General features: G+C 42.8%; 2 pseudogenes; both read left to right on the top strand.

Annotated features, from left to right (window-relative positions):
* The window catches only part of LOC110304485, a 62,448-nt pseudogene that overhangs the window by 3,157 nt on the left and 42,632 nt on the right, over positions 1 to 16,659 (top strand).
* LOC110306176 lies at positions 10,113 to 10,593 on the top strand (annotated as a pseudogene).

Raw genomic sequence — 16,659 nt, 5'->3', positions numbered from 1 at the left:
TCTCCTAATAGTGCCACTTCCCATGAGCCAAGCATATTGAAACCACCATATTCCACTATGTGATAGCTATCCCTGGATGTCAACTTGACTACATCTGGAATAAACTACAATTCAGAAATGGAGGGTACATCTGTGATGCAGATCTTGAGGCACTGTGGCCATGAAAAGTTTAGGCTTAGGCAAGATAGTAAATGCCTTTAATCCTAGGAGACAGTGGCAAACAGATCTCTGAATTCAAGACCAGCCTGGGACAGAGCAAGTTCCAAATCCAGGCCTGGCGGTACACACCTTTAATCTGGGCCATACCTTTTGCTGGGGGCCTACATAAAGACAATGGAAAAAGGAAGTGTTTGTTATTCTTCATCTGCTTACACTTACTTGCCAGCGAGTCTGTTTAGAACTTAACTTCTTCAGGATCCCAGTTTATACAGAAGACCAGCTGAAACACCCAGCCTCATGGGACTGAGTAACTACTAGATTCTTGGACTTAACATTCACTCTTGGACTTCTCATTCACAGCTGCCTATTGGTGGCTTAGTTGAACTACTGACTGAAAGTTATTCCAGTAATTTCCCTTAATATATAGAGACATTCCATACTATAACTCTAGAGAACTCTGACTAATACAGAAGTTGGTACCAGGAGTGGTTCTAGAGTAACAGAAGTACAAGGATGAATCTTTTAAAATACTGGAATTGGCTTGTTGAGCCACCAGCACTTTCAAGTACTGAAACCTCTCCAGACACTGGGAGCTTGGAGAATATTGAAGGCCATGGTGGAAACTATATTCCAAACTTAAAGAAGTAAATGCCTTTGATTATCTTGATCCATCAATTGTGACTGGCAATGGATTAGGTGACATGGTATACAAAAATTTCTACAGTTTGGGGGAAAATAAGGAAAATGATTTTGCTGGCTTGTTGCTCTTAGCATCTATGGATAAATTGGTAATGGAAAGCAATGAGCTGTATGATAACATTGACTGGGCTCCAGATGTGAAAAACAATCTAAAGGTTTCCAAGGTACCCCTGGAGAGAATCTTCTCTTCAGCAGCCATAGAACTCATGTTGCAGAAAAATCAAACCAAAGTACTTGGCTGAATTACAGCAAAAATTCAAGTTTCAGCCTCAGACAGCCTCAGAAGTTAAAGTAAGGGCATTAATTGTCAAAAAATGACTTGAGGTGGGGATGTGTGGGAAGACCCTAATAAGGCTGAGAACTTTAAATCCTCAGATTCTCAAGGGGACTCTCACCTCACCTGAGGAAGTAGTACCCAGAGCCCCACCCCCTTGAAATATTGCCTTTTTCACCTGAGAAAATTAATCCTTCATTGTTTGATAAACCAGCAGTGACTTTCTCTGAAGAAAATGCCAAGCAAGACAATACTACTGTTCTTCAAGGCCCACCAATAGTTTCCACTAGACCTATAACCAGACTCAAGGCAAGGCAGGCCCCTAGAGGGAAGGTTAGAAAGTCTAGTCCATGAGGAAGTGTGCTACACTACTAAGGAGAATAAAGAGTTTGCTAATTCATTCCAGCAGAAATCTGGGGAATATGTGTGAGACTGGATTTTAAGGACATAGGATAATGGTGGAAGAAACATAAAACTAGATCAAGCTATGTTTATTGATATGGGCCCTCTGAGTGGAGATTCTAGGTTTAATCTGGAAGTTCACAAGTTACTAAAAGGGGGTCAGAAGTTTGTTTGAATGGTTGGCTGAAGCATTTCTCAAAAGATGGCCTACTGAAAAGGAGTTGGAGGTGCCTCATATTCCTTGGCTTAGCGTAGATGAAGGGATTTTAAGGCTCAGGGAAACTGCAATGCTAGAGTGGGTACAGTGTGTAAAACCTAATCCTCCACAATGGAAGGCCCAAAAGACAAGCCCTTCATGAAACCTTTAAGACACAAAATGGTGAGAGAAGAAGAGACCAGTATCACTGAGGTAAAAAATCTTCTGGGAAGGGTTTTCTGAGAGCATAAAGGAGGTGTGTTCCAGAAGTAGCTAAGGTTGTACCTCATGATTCGGCTGGACTCGGTAATGTGTAAGAATCACCCAGATGGTACTGGTTTTGAAGGCATGAAGGGTCATGGAGAGCAGCTGAGGCTTAGCACCGTGAGAGGCCTGGAAAAGTCATTGGTGAAGGTGCAGCCTCAGTTGCAGTTGACAGCCCAGGAATAAAGGGATCATGCAAAGGAGTTGAGGCTTGGCACCATGAAGAGAGCCTATGAGAGGCTATTGGTGAAACCTGGTTGCAGCAGAAGACCCTAGCATATTGAAGATGCCAGTACCATGGGATGACTACCAGGAAAAGTAGTGGCAGTGGAGTGGAGTCAACCAGAGCCTAGAGTGCTACAGAGGTCAGAGCTGGAGATATGACCCAAGCCCTTTGGAGGATCTCAGATCATGGGTTGGATCCTATACATTGGAACAAGAAGATATAAAGTTTAAGTTGCCTTGTATACCCCAAGATGCTAGAGATGTCAGAGCCATGGGATATCTGCTGAGAGAAAAACTGCTAAAGAAGTGGAACCAACCCAAGGGAAGGAAGTTTGTTACAGTCAACAAAGATGAAAGGAGTTGGAAATATGAAAGCACTTTAATATCAGACATGGAGATGCAGAGTTTGTAGCTTGCCCAGCAGGTTTTTTGGTCCTACTTTGGTCCAGTATTCCTACCAAGACATTTTGGAATGATAATGTATATCCTGTGATGTTGGAAGTATGTAATCTGCTTTTTAAGTTTTGAGGGGAGTACAGTTACGTGATTAGATGAATCTCAGAAGAGACTTTGAACTTTTAATTTTTTTAAAGATTTTATTTATTATATGTAAGTGCACTGTAGCTGTCTTCAGACATTCTAGAAGAGGGAGTCAGATCTTATTAGGATGGTTGTGAGCCACCATGTGGTTGCTGGGATTTGAATTCAGGACCTTTGGAAGAACAGTCGATGCTCTTAACCACTAAGCCATCTCTCCAGCCCTGAACTTTTAATATTGTTGAGACTTTTATAGACTATGGGACTTTTGAGGTTGAACTAAATGTATTTTTCATTATGCTATGATTTGTATTTTCATCTGCTTAGCTGATGACAATTTGTATTTACCAAGAAATAGATCTTCATCTATCTTACATCTTATTTTTGAAGCCTTGTTCAACTAAACTGGCTAACCATCTACCCTCTATTCTTATACTTATAATAGAATTATTTACTCTTAATTCATAACCCTGTCTTTTCATGGTATGCAGCAAAACCTGTGGCCATATCTATAGATCACAATATCCAGAAACTCAGACCCAACTCAGAATGAAATGTTTTCTTTGATCATTTAACTGATCCCAAGCCTACTTTTTTCTCTAGTACAATTGCATGCTTGTAACATATAAAAAAAGCTCACAGTACTCCTTTACTAACATATGTAGCCTTCACTATTCTACAAGGGAAGAGGCCACATTCTACTCTTAATGTATTATATCTTTCTGGCAAAACAACTTAAACCATCTCCTTAAACTTTCTATCAATTATCTAACTTCCTAAAACTATTTAAATCAAATCAGGAATTCCACAAAATCATTAATTGATTTAAACAGCATTATGTCAAGAAAGTTCATCTTTATGTTGATTTGCAGGAAACTTGCCCAACAGAGTGGGCTATCACCCAGGAAGTAATCACACCGGGCTATAGGCAGTAAGGGTCTCCCTGTGCCAGATGTATGAGGAATATAGCAATGACAAACATGAGAAGGCACATTGGTAGCAAAAAGCAATCCAGGGACGAAGCTCCTAGAGCTGTGCCTCCCCACAGTTCAACCATTGCAGCTGTACAGAACGGTGGGACATCTCCAGGAAGCTCACTTACCCACTGCAACAACTCCTCCATAGTATGCACCAGACCTTGAATATTGATTGACATACTGATCCTTCTTCCCAAGAACTGGGATTGTAACTTTAATTTTTTTTCAAATCCTGTTTTTAATGATGGTTCTTAAGTGCTTTAGCCTTCCTTGTAACCCACCACCCTCCAGAAGTAGTGGGAAAGAAAGGATATTGGGGAATTGGACCTGTTTAGGAAGGTTCTTTGGAGCAACTCCCATCTGTGTTGTCTGGAAATCAGCAGTTCAGTTCACAGGTTAGCAGGCGGCAGCAGCTTGATCCACTCTCAAACACATCATGGATACACCAGCAGTCCAGTTTGGTAGAACTAGGTTAGCAACAGTGGTGACATGACCTAGCAGAGACCTAGCAGAGAGCCTCAGCCTCTGCTCAAGTCAGCAGAAGGGACCAACAGGAATATCAGGAGAAGTTCTAGGCTGTGTCTCCCTCAGGAAGTGAAGATTAGTGAAAACGCAAGACCCACAGGCATTGCACAGCTAGCTATACCAATAAGCCAAGCTTTATCTCTGTCACTCCATCAAGTCCTATTTATATGCTCCAAACATTGCATGCTCAACCAGCCTTGCCTCAGCAAGTATCTTGCCTCAGTAGGTGCCTTGTCTAAGCATGTGTCTTGCCTGAGCACTTGCATCCAATCAGCCCAAGTCCTTAGAAGCAGCAACAAACTGCTGTACACCACCAGAAGTGTTTTGGTGCATTGCTCTCTGGTGTCCCCACAAATGCAACTCAGCTACGCAATGTAATACATGCGTGTCATTAGCAAAGAATCCTTCATCACATGTCCTTTCATGTGCTTGCTTTAGCAGAACATCCTCTCTTCTCTCTCCTGTGTCTGCTTCAACAAAACGTTCCTTCATAAGTCAGCCTTATCTTTTCACACCTATGTCCACTTTAAGGAAGTATTCCTTCATGTATTCATGCCCAGCAAAACACGATCCAACCAACTTTCCAAAGAACCCTTAAGTTTCCACTTCAGGGATGAACCACATACAGTACTGAGGATTGAAGCAAGGATTTCATGTATGCTAGGCAGGCACTCTACCAACTCAGCTACAACCCAGCCCTCTGAGTGAATTTCTTGGCTACCTTGGATATATCAGTTCCCAACCATCACATGGGACATGTTGATAAACAGCTTACAGCAATTTATCCTGCATATCATCTTTGTTTTAGCAAAAGTAATACATTTCATCATACTTAAGAATGACAGCATTATCATTGTCTATGATCTGGCTTTACAGAAGTTCAGAAGCTGTCTGCCATCGTTGTTTCCTTCAGCTTTATGGCCTCAATCATTCCCAGAATTGGCTTTAGCAGCCATGTATGGATGGTAACATTTGTCCACCTACCAGATATCTGGGTGCTGGCACCACCAAGGCAGGTGGAGCCTAGAGGAGCGAGAGCATCTAGATCCAGATGTTCAGAATACTTGACTCCTGCTTGTCTCTGTGTCCATTTTGACTGTTTCCTCTTTGACTTGGGGATCAAATAACCCCAATTATTCCCTCCTTTGAGGATCACCACCCAACTTAGCCCATCTAAGTAAATGTTAATTCAAAGCTAGTAGTATTCCTGAGGCAGCAATGGAGATTCTCTATGTCAAGCCTCTAGGTTGCCCTCCACACCCTGGTGTGGTACTGATAAGCCCAGGACAGCAGAGAGGCCCAATTTTTCTGCCACCAGTGTGGAAGTGATTCTTTATGAAAGCAGCACACCCCCTGACTGTGTTGAATCCTGGGAGGCAGCAGGCTCTTTGGAAGGCATACAATAGTCTGATGCCAGGAGAAGTAGGATGAGGGAGGCTGTACATGTGAGGTCTTGTCAAAGATCACCTTTGACACCCAGGTAAACTAAGGTAGGATGTAGCGTTGGGGAGTGGGGAGAGGTAAAAGATGATGATGGCTTCTGGCAATTAACTCCCTCTTACTATTTGGGGGCCAGAACTGATGACTTCTGCCAATTAATTCTTGCTTACTGTTCTGAAGCCTAGGCTAATGGCTTCTGGCAATTGACTCCTGCTGATAACAGTAGGGAATTAGGAAAAGAAGTTTAATTACTTGGGCTCTTTACTCTTTAACTCAGGGGCCACTCGCTGGCCAGGCATGAGGCTGGAGGCTCTGAGTTCATTAACTCTTCGTGAGCCAGAGAGAAAGAAAAAGAAAGAACACACACACACACTCACACACACACAGAGAGACTCACACTGGATGAAGCAGAAAAGAGATACACTCCTCTTGTGTTTTTGCTTTCAGCCTTTTATAGATTTTTAGACAAAAGTCTTCTAAGTAAGAACAATTACCTCATAGATAAAATGTTACACAGAGGGAGTTACAGCAGGACACTGAGTATAAGGTCAAAGCAGTGTTTCATTCTAAAGCTCATTATAAGTTCAAAGCAATAGTTTTACATGGCCTTACTTTATCATTGTGCACACCTATGGCCTCAACCTTGGACCTGACCTAAAATGAATATTTTTCCTTGATCACTAATTTGTTCCAAGCCTATTCTTCTTCCTAGTGCAATTTACATGCTTGTAGTACATGAAAACTCACTGTAATCTTTTTTGTGCAGTCTTTACCTACTATTCTTCGAGGACGGACACATTCTATTCTTGATCCTAACTTTATTATATCTTTCTGGAAAGTTACTGAAACCATCTCCTTAAACTTTCTACCAATTATTCTAACTTGCTAAAATTGTTTGAACCAAATCAGGAATTCTATAAAGTCATTAATACATCTAAGCATCACTAATTCAATGAATGTTCATCTTCATGTTGATCTGCAGTAAATTTGCCCAATAGAATGGGCTACTACCTAGGAATCATTAGGCTATGTAATATTGGAAGGAAAGGCATGTCTGCAGCAATAAGCAGTCCTGGAATGAAGTCTCTGGGGGTTCATGCCTCTCCAGAGTGTACCCATTGCAACCATGCAAAACAGTAGGCCATCTCCAGGAAGCTTCCTTCCCACAACATTCCATGCATGGCTTCTGCCAAGGTCTGGAAAGTCTTCTATACACAGTCTCTGATCAAGCAATATCTTTCTGGGAACCACTGAAGTCCCTGTTTGGACTGTCTACTAGTCTTCCAGCTCCATATTGGGTTGAGACATCTAAATACCTAAGTGTCACTGTTTCCCTGTGTACCCCACTCTTCCCTGCACAGATCACTTCCTGGTTGTGGTAACTGTAGTGAAACCACACTTTGAATGGTGGAAATGCAAACAGAGAAGCCTATTTCCTGCCCCAGTTTCTGTTTTCTAGGCAAGGAAATTAAGGCACTGTTTGGTGTGATGAGCAGAGCCTTAGGTGAAGTTAGAAAACCAGTTAACACTAAAGTAGCACTTAACACCCAGCTTCCAGAGTCCCAGTCCACAGCTCCAAGGCATACTGGGTTTAGTCCTATTGGAGTATGATATCAGATGTTCCAGTTTAGAATACCACAGGGACTGAAGGGCCATTTCCTTGATAGGAGCCCAAGCAGAACTGATGGAGCAGGTCTAGAGAGAATACTGTCAGCCCTTTGGCCTCTATCTTTTGCTGGATGCTTTGCCTCTTAGACTCCTTGCAAAAGTACCTTGCCTCTTCCACAGCCCTTGGCATCCTTAGAAGCATGCACAAAAAACATTGCTGACCAGAGATCAATGTCTGGCTTGGTAGAGTGCTGTTGCTTGCTCCTCTCCCACTCCTTGAATTGAACCGAGACATGGGAGCCTATTCTATGAAAGACAAGAGGGAGAGGGAGAGCCACCTGTTTTCTCTGCATTGCTGCCCAGGTGAGTCATTGCTAGATCAGTGAGCTCCTGTAGTCAGAACATGATGCATCCCTTTGCTCCTCCTACAGTGGAACCTGGTGTGTAAGGATGACTGGAAAGCCCCACTCACCACCTCCTTCTTTTACGTGGGTGTGCTCTTAGGCTCCTTCATTTCGGGACAGCTCTCAGACAGGTAAGGTGTCCAGCACTTATATACCTGGACTTGATTTCAAATGATCATGTTCTCTTAGCCCAGGACCATTTGTTTCAGAAGGAGCAGTATCTATGTCTAGCATAGATTTTCCATGACAAGTAAAATGGGCCAATGACCTCCCACCATTATTTACTAATCCTCACTGAACAAAGGAACCCGAGTCAGTCAAGCCATGTGTACCCATGGTCCAATGACGAGTTATTTTGTCATGATTCACTTCTATACTAGTTTGCATCATTTTCCCTAGGAGATTATTACCATTCTCCTATCCCTGAGGAAGAGAGACATTGACACTACAGATGTATGAATGCACTGTATTGTACATTAGGCAATCCCATGGTAGCCACTTCTGTATTTGAAAGAAGACCAGTTTACTCTCTGGGTAAGGTGAGAGAAGTAGAACTCTGGTGTCCTTTAGCAAAGTGGCCTATGGTTATAGCATTTACTATGTGACCAAGAGAGTGAATGTTATTTGTTACAAGCATAGTATTATACAATTTTAAAGCTCTTATCTAAGGTCCATTAATAGCTCAAAAAATCAAAATACCCTTAAAATTTAAGTAGTGGGTGGGGGTGCACACCTCTAATCCCAGTACTCAGATGACTGAGACCAGAGGGTTGAGAGTTCAAGGTCATCTTGGACTACTTAGGGAGAATCTGCCTGAGCAACCAAAGGCAACAATAAAAAATAGAGATTGTCTATGAGGGTTTGTTGTCTTTATTGTTATTTCATCAAGAACTGTGAAGTTCTCAGAAGGTCCATTATGCTAAGTCCCTTTTGTTGGAGCTTTGGGATCTATCACAGACAGCTGAGGTCAGCAAAGATGACTTCAACAGATCTTTGGCTATGGTAACAGTGATAGGATATTCCTAGACCCAGGAGAGCAGGGTTCTCAACTTGTGGATCAAAACCCTTTTTACAGGGGTCCCATATCGATATCCTGCATATCAGATATTTATATTATAATTCTTAACAGTAACAAAATAACATTTATGAAGTAACAAGGAAAATAATTTTATAGACAAGGGGTCACCACAATATGAAAAGGGTCCCAGCATTAGGAAGGTTGAGAACCACTGCAGTAGAGGGTGCTGCAGCATCCTCCTGGCCAGCTAGCAGGCTCATAGAGACATCCAGGCTGAGAGATGTCATCTTGTCCGGGAAGCAAAGCTGCTGACTCTGTCTCATACTCTCGGGGTTATATGAGTGCACTGTTGCGGCCGGCCAGCAGCTCGCAACGTGAACGGTTCACTGAGATGGCCGCTAGAGCTAAGGGAGGAACTAGACGGGGAGAAAGAAGAAGCGGAGCCAAGACAAGTTCATCCTGTTCAAAGCTCAATTTTACTTGTTCAGACACTCAGTTATAAAGGAAGGGGGAGGGAACCCGATTCCCGCTGAATGGTCTCGGGGTCCAGTAGCAGGGTGAACACGTGTGTGGCTCCAAGCAGCAAAACAGCACAGTCCAGCAGTGGGCGTGGCAGAACGAATGAGCAGGAAGCTCCACCCTTGAGCAAGCAGGTTCCAGGCTGGGGGAAGGGATATTACAGTGCATGTTTACATCTATGGTCATTCTCACATCAGTACTCAAAATTTTGGGGTTTTGTTTGTTGTTTAGTAAATTTGTATTTGCTATTTTGTGTATGTACAGTGGGGGAGAGGTATGCATGCAAAAATATTCATTTGGAGTTTGGGAGAATACAGTGGAATCCTACCTTGGATATTAGTTCCAGGAACCCAACTGAATTCATGATCTTACACAGCAAGCACTTTACCTGCTAGACCATCTTGATGGCCCTTGTTTTTTGTGAGTGCTTTTTTCTTTCTCAGTACAAGGTCTTTCCGTGGCTGACCTAGTACTTGCTATGTAAACCAGGCTGACATTAAACGTGTGGCAGTCCTCCTGGATGACGTTCCTGATGCCAGAAGTATTTACAAGGATTTACCATCACTCTCAGCTAGTGAGAACTAACATAACTGTGTATCTCATTAGATTCATTTTTCAAAAGTCACTTAGTGATTAAAAACAAAAATACTGACCTGCCACCAAGGTGCACTAAAGATGTCAGTGGGATGTCAAGTCTAGTGGCACTCTGCTTTAGTACCAGCACTCAGGAAGCAGAGGCAGGTGGTTCTTTGAGTTTGAAAACAGCCTAGTATATACAGTGAGTTCTAGAACAGCCAGAGCTACACAGCAAAACGCTGTTTAAAAATAAATAAATAAATAAATAAATAAATAACCGGACTAGCGCATGCTCACTGTAGGGGTCAGAGATCAGGGCAAGTGTCTCACGGGCCTAAGGAGGAAGATGGCAGTGGAATCGCGCATTACCCAGGAGGAAATTAAGAAGGAGCCAGAGAAGGCGATCTGCCGAGAGAAGACCTGCCCGCTCCTGCTGCAGGTCTTAACCAACAACTGCCGCCACCACCGAATGGCCATGGGATGGATGGATGCAACCTTGAAAGAACTGACTAGTTTAGTGAAGGAAGTCTACCCAGAAGCCAGAAAGAAGGGCACACACTTCAATTTTACAATTGTTTTTATGGATCTTAAAAGACCTGGATCGAGTTAAGGAGATTAGCAGCACCATGTCTGGCAGGAAAGGCACTGATGACTCCATGACCCTGCAGTCACAGAAGTTCCAAATAGGGGATTATGTGGACATAGCCATCACGCCTCCAAATCGGGCACCACCTTTGTCAGGGAGGATGAGATGTAATGAATTCTATTGACTTTCTTGAAGTTATTTTTCAGCCAGTTTGTAAAATAAACTTACTTAATCCTTTCTCTCTCCCCCCGCCGGGGGGGGGGGGGGAACCCTAGACATTTTTTAAAAATAAAGATGTAAGTAGGCTGTGACTATAAGATTGCCAGCTCTGGCTGAGCCTGAGGGTTGGAAATGATACTTCTCTTAATCTAGTAACAAGCATTAATTGATTGCTTTTGTTTATTTAGCAAATATGTAGTCTGTGATATGTACGAAGGTCTGTTAGAAGTGTAGCACACTTTAAAAACCAACTAGGTGACCATATCCTCACACCTCTGACAGGAACTGTTATTTCCATTTTGTAAGTTGGGGCAAGTAAAACACAGTGGTTAATTTATGTGCCCAGGATATGTAGTTGGCAAGTGACAGGTTATACTGAGGCCCAGGGCTCCTTGCTTCTCTGGTTTTCGGGACTACTGCTGAAGATCTCTGCTCACCTAGAACATGCCTTTTGGCAAAGCAGATAGATAGATTCAACTTATTGAAGAAATGATTGTTTTCCTTGGCCATTGGGAATGATAGCAGGGAAGGTCAGAATGCCATGGAAGTGTCCATCAGGGGTCAGGGGAGGGTTTACTGAGAAGCAAACCATGAGCTGAGAGTTGAAAGATGCGTAGAAATTTGGTGTCAAAGAGGTGTTGAGAAGAAGAGCACTCTGGGCAGGCAACCCACCATCTGTTAAAGTCTTGACCAGAGTCTTGGGAATAGAAAAAAGTTCACTGTGGTGGAGGTCTGGAGGCTCAGGTGGAGACAGAGACCACAAGGCAGGCAGAGGCCTGAGCGGATGGGCAAATGGGGCTTAGCTCAGACCACAGTGAGGCATTTGGATTTGAGAAGTGAGGAGCCTTGAGAGTTGCTTTTTAAACCAGAGTGTAACTATCAGATGTGCATTTTAAAAAGGGATTTGATAGGCTTGAATTGATGGAAGGAAAACAAGAGGCGTGTGTGTGTGTGGTTTCATACACACACATGTGTATGTGTATTTTGTCTTGTCTTGTTTCTTTCAAGACAGGGTTTCTCTGTGTGGCCCTGGTTGTCCTGGAACTTGCTCTATAGATCAGGCTGGCCTTGAATTTACAGATCTGCCTGCCTGGGATTAAAGGCATGTGCCTCCATCACATGGCAGGTTGTCATGACTTTGTGAAATTATTAAGCTAGCTTTCTGGATTACGAGAGGCACAACACTGGGAAGAAGTAGATTGGTATTTCCTGGTTTTGTAAATATGTATGTTTGCCATTTTGTTCACAGCTTTAAAAGTGACCAGACCAGGTCCGTGGGTGGGAGAGACTGCTCTGAGTAAAGATACTTGCCACCAAGCAAGCTCACCACTGAGTTCTGTCATAGGGACTCACATGGTAGAAGGAGAGAACCATCTCTATCTAGCAAGTTGTCCTCCGACTACCACATGCCCTCCTCTAGTTCACATGCACCCACCTCCTACTCCCAGCCTCCCACCCCTCACCCAAAATATAATAAATTAAAAAGTAAAGTTCAAAATGAGGTTTTCTGGTCTGAGCATGATTATGCATACCTAAAATCCAGGCACTAGAGGCTAAACAGAAGGATAAACTTTGAGGCTAGCTTAGCTATTTGTAAGATAGCTCCCTCTCCCTCTGTTTAAAAACAAAGCAAACACATTTTTAAAAAAAAAAGAAGAAAAGAACCCAAAAATCAAAAACAGGGTTTTTTTTAAATTATTATTTATTTACAACCTACAGCTGCTAAAGAGTAGTGATTTGAAAGTGTTCCCTAGGTCTCTGGGGTCCTGAGCAGCCTTTGGGAGGAGAGAAGGTAGAGCTTACACTAGTCTGCCTTGTGCTTGTAGCATACCCTCTGTACAAAACAGTGCACGCAAGTCGGAGTCTCCCTCTTCACTGTCTAATAGCTGCAAAGCCCTTTGCAGTTTGGGATCCTTTCTTTCTCCAAAGTCCTGTTGTTGGGCAGCTAATGCCTTTCACTAAAGCCCTGAGTTAATCACATACACATAGACATGATCACCAGCCATAGTACATATGCTGATAACCATTCAGTGCTGTCTCTTGGCCACACAAATGGCTCATGGTGGCAGTTTCCATTACCTCAGTTCCTGGACTTCCTAGCACTAAAGAGAAATTAGTGAGTGGAAAGTGATGTCACAGGATTAAGAATGGTTTCTCATTCTAGACTGAATGCTTCCCCACTGGCATCCGTTACTTTTTCCTTGGACTTCATTGGTGCCCCATTGTCAGGGAGATTATCCCATAGTGCCCAGTCCTTACTCTTAGAGTCTGACTTCCTTAATGTGTCTCTGTGGACCTGGAGACCGTTTCTTTTCTGCACTTGTCTCAGTGTATAATGGTGTGTCCGGTAGCATGGTTAATTAAAGTGTGGTTAATATTGCCTATCCAATGGGACAGTACCTTCTTGAGGGCAGAAACATTGCCAGTTTTTAATATAAGAGAGTAAGCGTTCTTGAATGCACATGGTGTGAGTCAGCTGAGACCAGTCTCAAGCAGAAGCTCTGCTTTCCCTCAGGTGACTGGTGGGTTGACATTATTAAAATAGTTAACTTCATAGGCTGGTAGACAGCAGCATGGCAGGAGTTCAGAGAAGAGCTCAGGCCCATGTGGCACAGTGGTGGCCCTTCTACACTTTTCATAATAATTTCAGTGCAGGCCCATAGTCTGGGAAGGAGGGAAGGAGACTGAAAGGTTTCCTTTTTAGCCCATACTTGGCTGTTACTAGGAGGAATCAGGCAATGATGAGTTCAAGAATGCGGATGATGGATAAACATCTCTCTTGATGGGTCATGACTGAGGGAGTCTTTAAGGTTGAGGAGGATAAGAATCTAGAGAAACAAGTTTACTTTAGTTCTGGAAACTAAATTATTTTCTATTCTGTCATGGTCACAGTTCGACCAAAATGGAGGTGGCCTGACAACAACTGCAAGGCAGGCAGGAGAACTTTGTTGCCTCAGAAGCACATCCAGTGTTTGCCCATCCAAGTTAGCGCCCATGAGTAACCACTTCCATGTCAGTGCCAATCATAATCAGTAGAGGGATAGTTCAAAGCAACAAACCCTCAAGCCTAAAACTGCCCCAAATCACAAACAGAAACTCAAAGTTCTGAATTCTGAACTTCGGGAAATAGCACAGTGAAGGGCTGTCCCACAACCATGAAGTTCCATGCTCAGTCCCCAGCACCCATGTAATAGCAGGGTGGCATGGCATGCCTTTGTAATCCCAGTGACTGAAGGGCAGGAACAGGAGCTCTCTGGAGCTTATTGGCCAGCCATCCTAGCCTAATGGGTGAGTTCTAGATGCCAGTGAGAAACCTGTCTTAAAATGATGTGGACAGCTTCTGAATAAAAACACTGAGATTGACTGCTGGATTCCACATGCATATACACACATGTGCACAGGAGAACACATGCACCTGCACGTACATGCATACACACACACACACCAAAGTAAGCCTCCAAACTGAGATTCTCATTGTAAAGAATGTAAAGAAAGGCCCAGGAAGGCATTGATGCATGCTTTGTGGTACTCAGGAAAACTGCAACACATTAGTCGGAACAGATGCCTAGAAACCCAAGAAAGCATTATTTCAGGTATACCAGAGAGTGCTTCCTAAAGAGAAGTGTGTGAGTCTGCTAATTTAGTGAAGACCGCACTCTACACTGTAGGAAATAATGCCAGTCTTCCGCTCCTCTGCTGCCTGTGTGCAGTTGCCCATAATTTATCCCATTTTTGTGTGCTGGGTCTTCTTTTTGTAGTTGTTTTTGTTTTCATTTCATTTGTGAAAGAAATTTAATCCAGGTCCTTATGTCTGTTAAGCATGCAGTTTACTGTTGAACTATACCCACTTGTTCCAATTATTTTGAACTATAAGTATTGTTCTCTATATTCATTATACTATAGCTGTCTCATTTGCATAATTCCAATTCTAGGCATATAGATTATATGTAGGCTTTTTTATTTTGTGTGTTTCATGAATATTTGGTTCCATGAAAATACATTATCCCAACATCAATTTTGTATGTAACTATTGTGCTGATATGTGGAAACATCTTCAATAAATGAAGAGATGTACTTTTTGTACATCTGTCCTTCTGAACTATAAACATTAATCCAGATCCGTGGGTAATCCTTGGATGGAGGAGGGTGGTGGTGGTGGTGGTGGTGGTTGGGTTTCTTTATTTTTTGTTGGGTTTCTTGATCCCCAAGAGTTAGATTGGGGGTCAGAGGACCACCCAGATGTTGAGAGCATTGGCAGGTCTTGAAGGGCCTGGGTTCAATTTCCAGCAGCTACATAGATGCTCACAACCTAACCCCAGTGTTAGGGGATCTAATCCCCTCCTCTCGCCTCTGAGGACACCAAGCATGCATACAGTGCCCAGACATATACCCAGGCAAAGTACCTGTACACATAAAATAAAATGAAAATGAAAAAATGTAACTCAAAAAAAATGTTAAATGGCTTGGCTGGTGACCTTTCACCTTCTCAACAGGTAAATGTGCTCGCTGACAAGCAGAATAAGCTGAGTTCATTCCACCGTACTCAACTGGTTGATGGAAAGAATCAGCTCCCATGGGTCATCCTCTGATCTCTACATGGATGCACTCCAATAAATAAAAATGAAAGAAAATGTAAAACAAAAAAGTCAGAAATGTGAACTGGGGTGTTCCGCAATAGTAGAACATGGGCCTAGAACTAGGTTTCTGGCCCTGATACCACAGGGGAAAGACTCAGGTTTCCCTTCATGGCTGTGTCAGCCGATGACAGTAATAAAACAGTGCACACACTTAACGGGCATGTTTGTTAACACATTGCAGGTTTGGCCCATTTCTTTTTTTTTTAATTTGTTTATTTTATTTGTATGAGTAAGTACACTGTAGCTGTCTTCAGACACACTGGAGGAGGGCATCAGATGCACATTACAGATGGCTGTGAGCCACCATGTGGTGGCTGGGAATTGAACTCAGGACCTCTGAAAGAACAGTCAGTGCTCTTAACCACTGAGCCATCTCTCCAGCCTGGACCATTTCTTTATAAATATTTTGCTCCTGAATGTTACCTACATGTGACTGTTTTATGTTCATCAAAATATATGTGTGATTGTGTAGAGTATAAGAAATATTCTGTCATGTTATTTTTCAAACCCTCTTGAAAATGTAAATAAATGCAATTAAATTTTTTAATATTGAAGGATTATACTATATTATAAAAGTCAAATTGTTACATTTACGTTTTTTAATGTGTATTTTTGTCTTTAAAAATTATTACAAATATGTGGATTTACATGTAACAACTGTCTTTCCATTTCCTGCAGTCATTAGCATCATTGTGGCACTGCCTTTGAGGCAGCATGAGTATCCAGACTATACATTCATCCTGGAAAGTATGGAATGCAATGTACACTGGAGACTGAGAGGGTGGGGGAGACAGCCCCTCAGAGGAGCCGGTGGCTGCTGCTCTCCCAGCTGCTTCTCTGTGACCCTCATTTCCTCTCCAGGTTTGGTCGCAAGAATATATTGTTTTTGACCATGGCCATGCACACGGGATTCAGCTTCATACAAGTCTTCTCTGTGAACTTCGAGATGTTTACTCTGCTCTATACCCTTGTTGGAATGGGGCATATATCCAACTACGTGGCAGCATTTGTCCTGGGTATGGACATGAGATTTAAGTTTAGTTCTAGACCCTGTGTTTCACTTGACTGGAGACAAGTTGTAATGTCTCTCATACCTAGAATTCCCTACTAAACAGTGTAAACCTAGTTTACCAGGTAGGTAATTGAGCGTAACAATGGTTCTGACTTCTGATGTCCAGTTCTTCTGGCCTCTTGGCCTTATTAGTACTTCAATCATTAACTAGAATTCTCTTTTTAAAGACTTGCATAGAAAGGGCTTAGGTAACAAGAAAGAAGGAGGCACACCAAGGGGAGATGGGCCACGATGGGCAGGCTCCCCAGGAAAGAGGTGCTGCAGAGCACTGGTGGCTATCAGTGTCTGCCAAGGAGAGTGAGTTGAGCAGTCCAGTTCAGGT

Source organism: Mus caroli, chromosome 11 (genome assembly GCF_900094665.2).
Source record: "Mus caroli chromosome 11, CAROLI_EIJ_v1.1, whole genome shotgun sequence".
Classification (NCBI taxonomy): Eukaryota; Metazoa; Chordata; class Mammalia; order Rodentia; family Muridae; genus Mus; species Mus caroli.
This window is presented reverse-complemented; position numbering and strand designations above follow the sequence as displayed.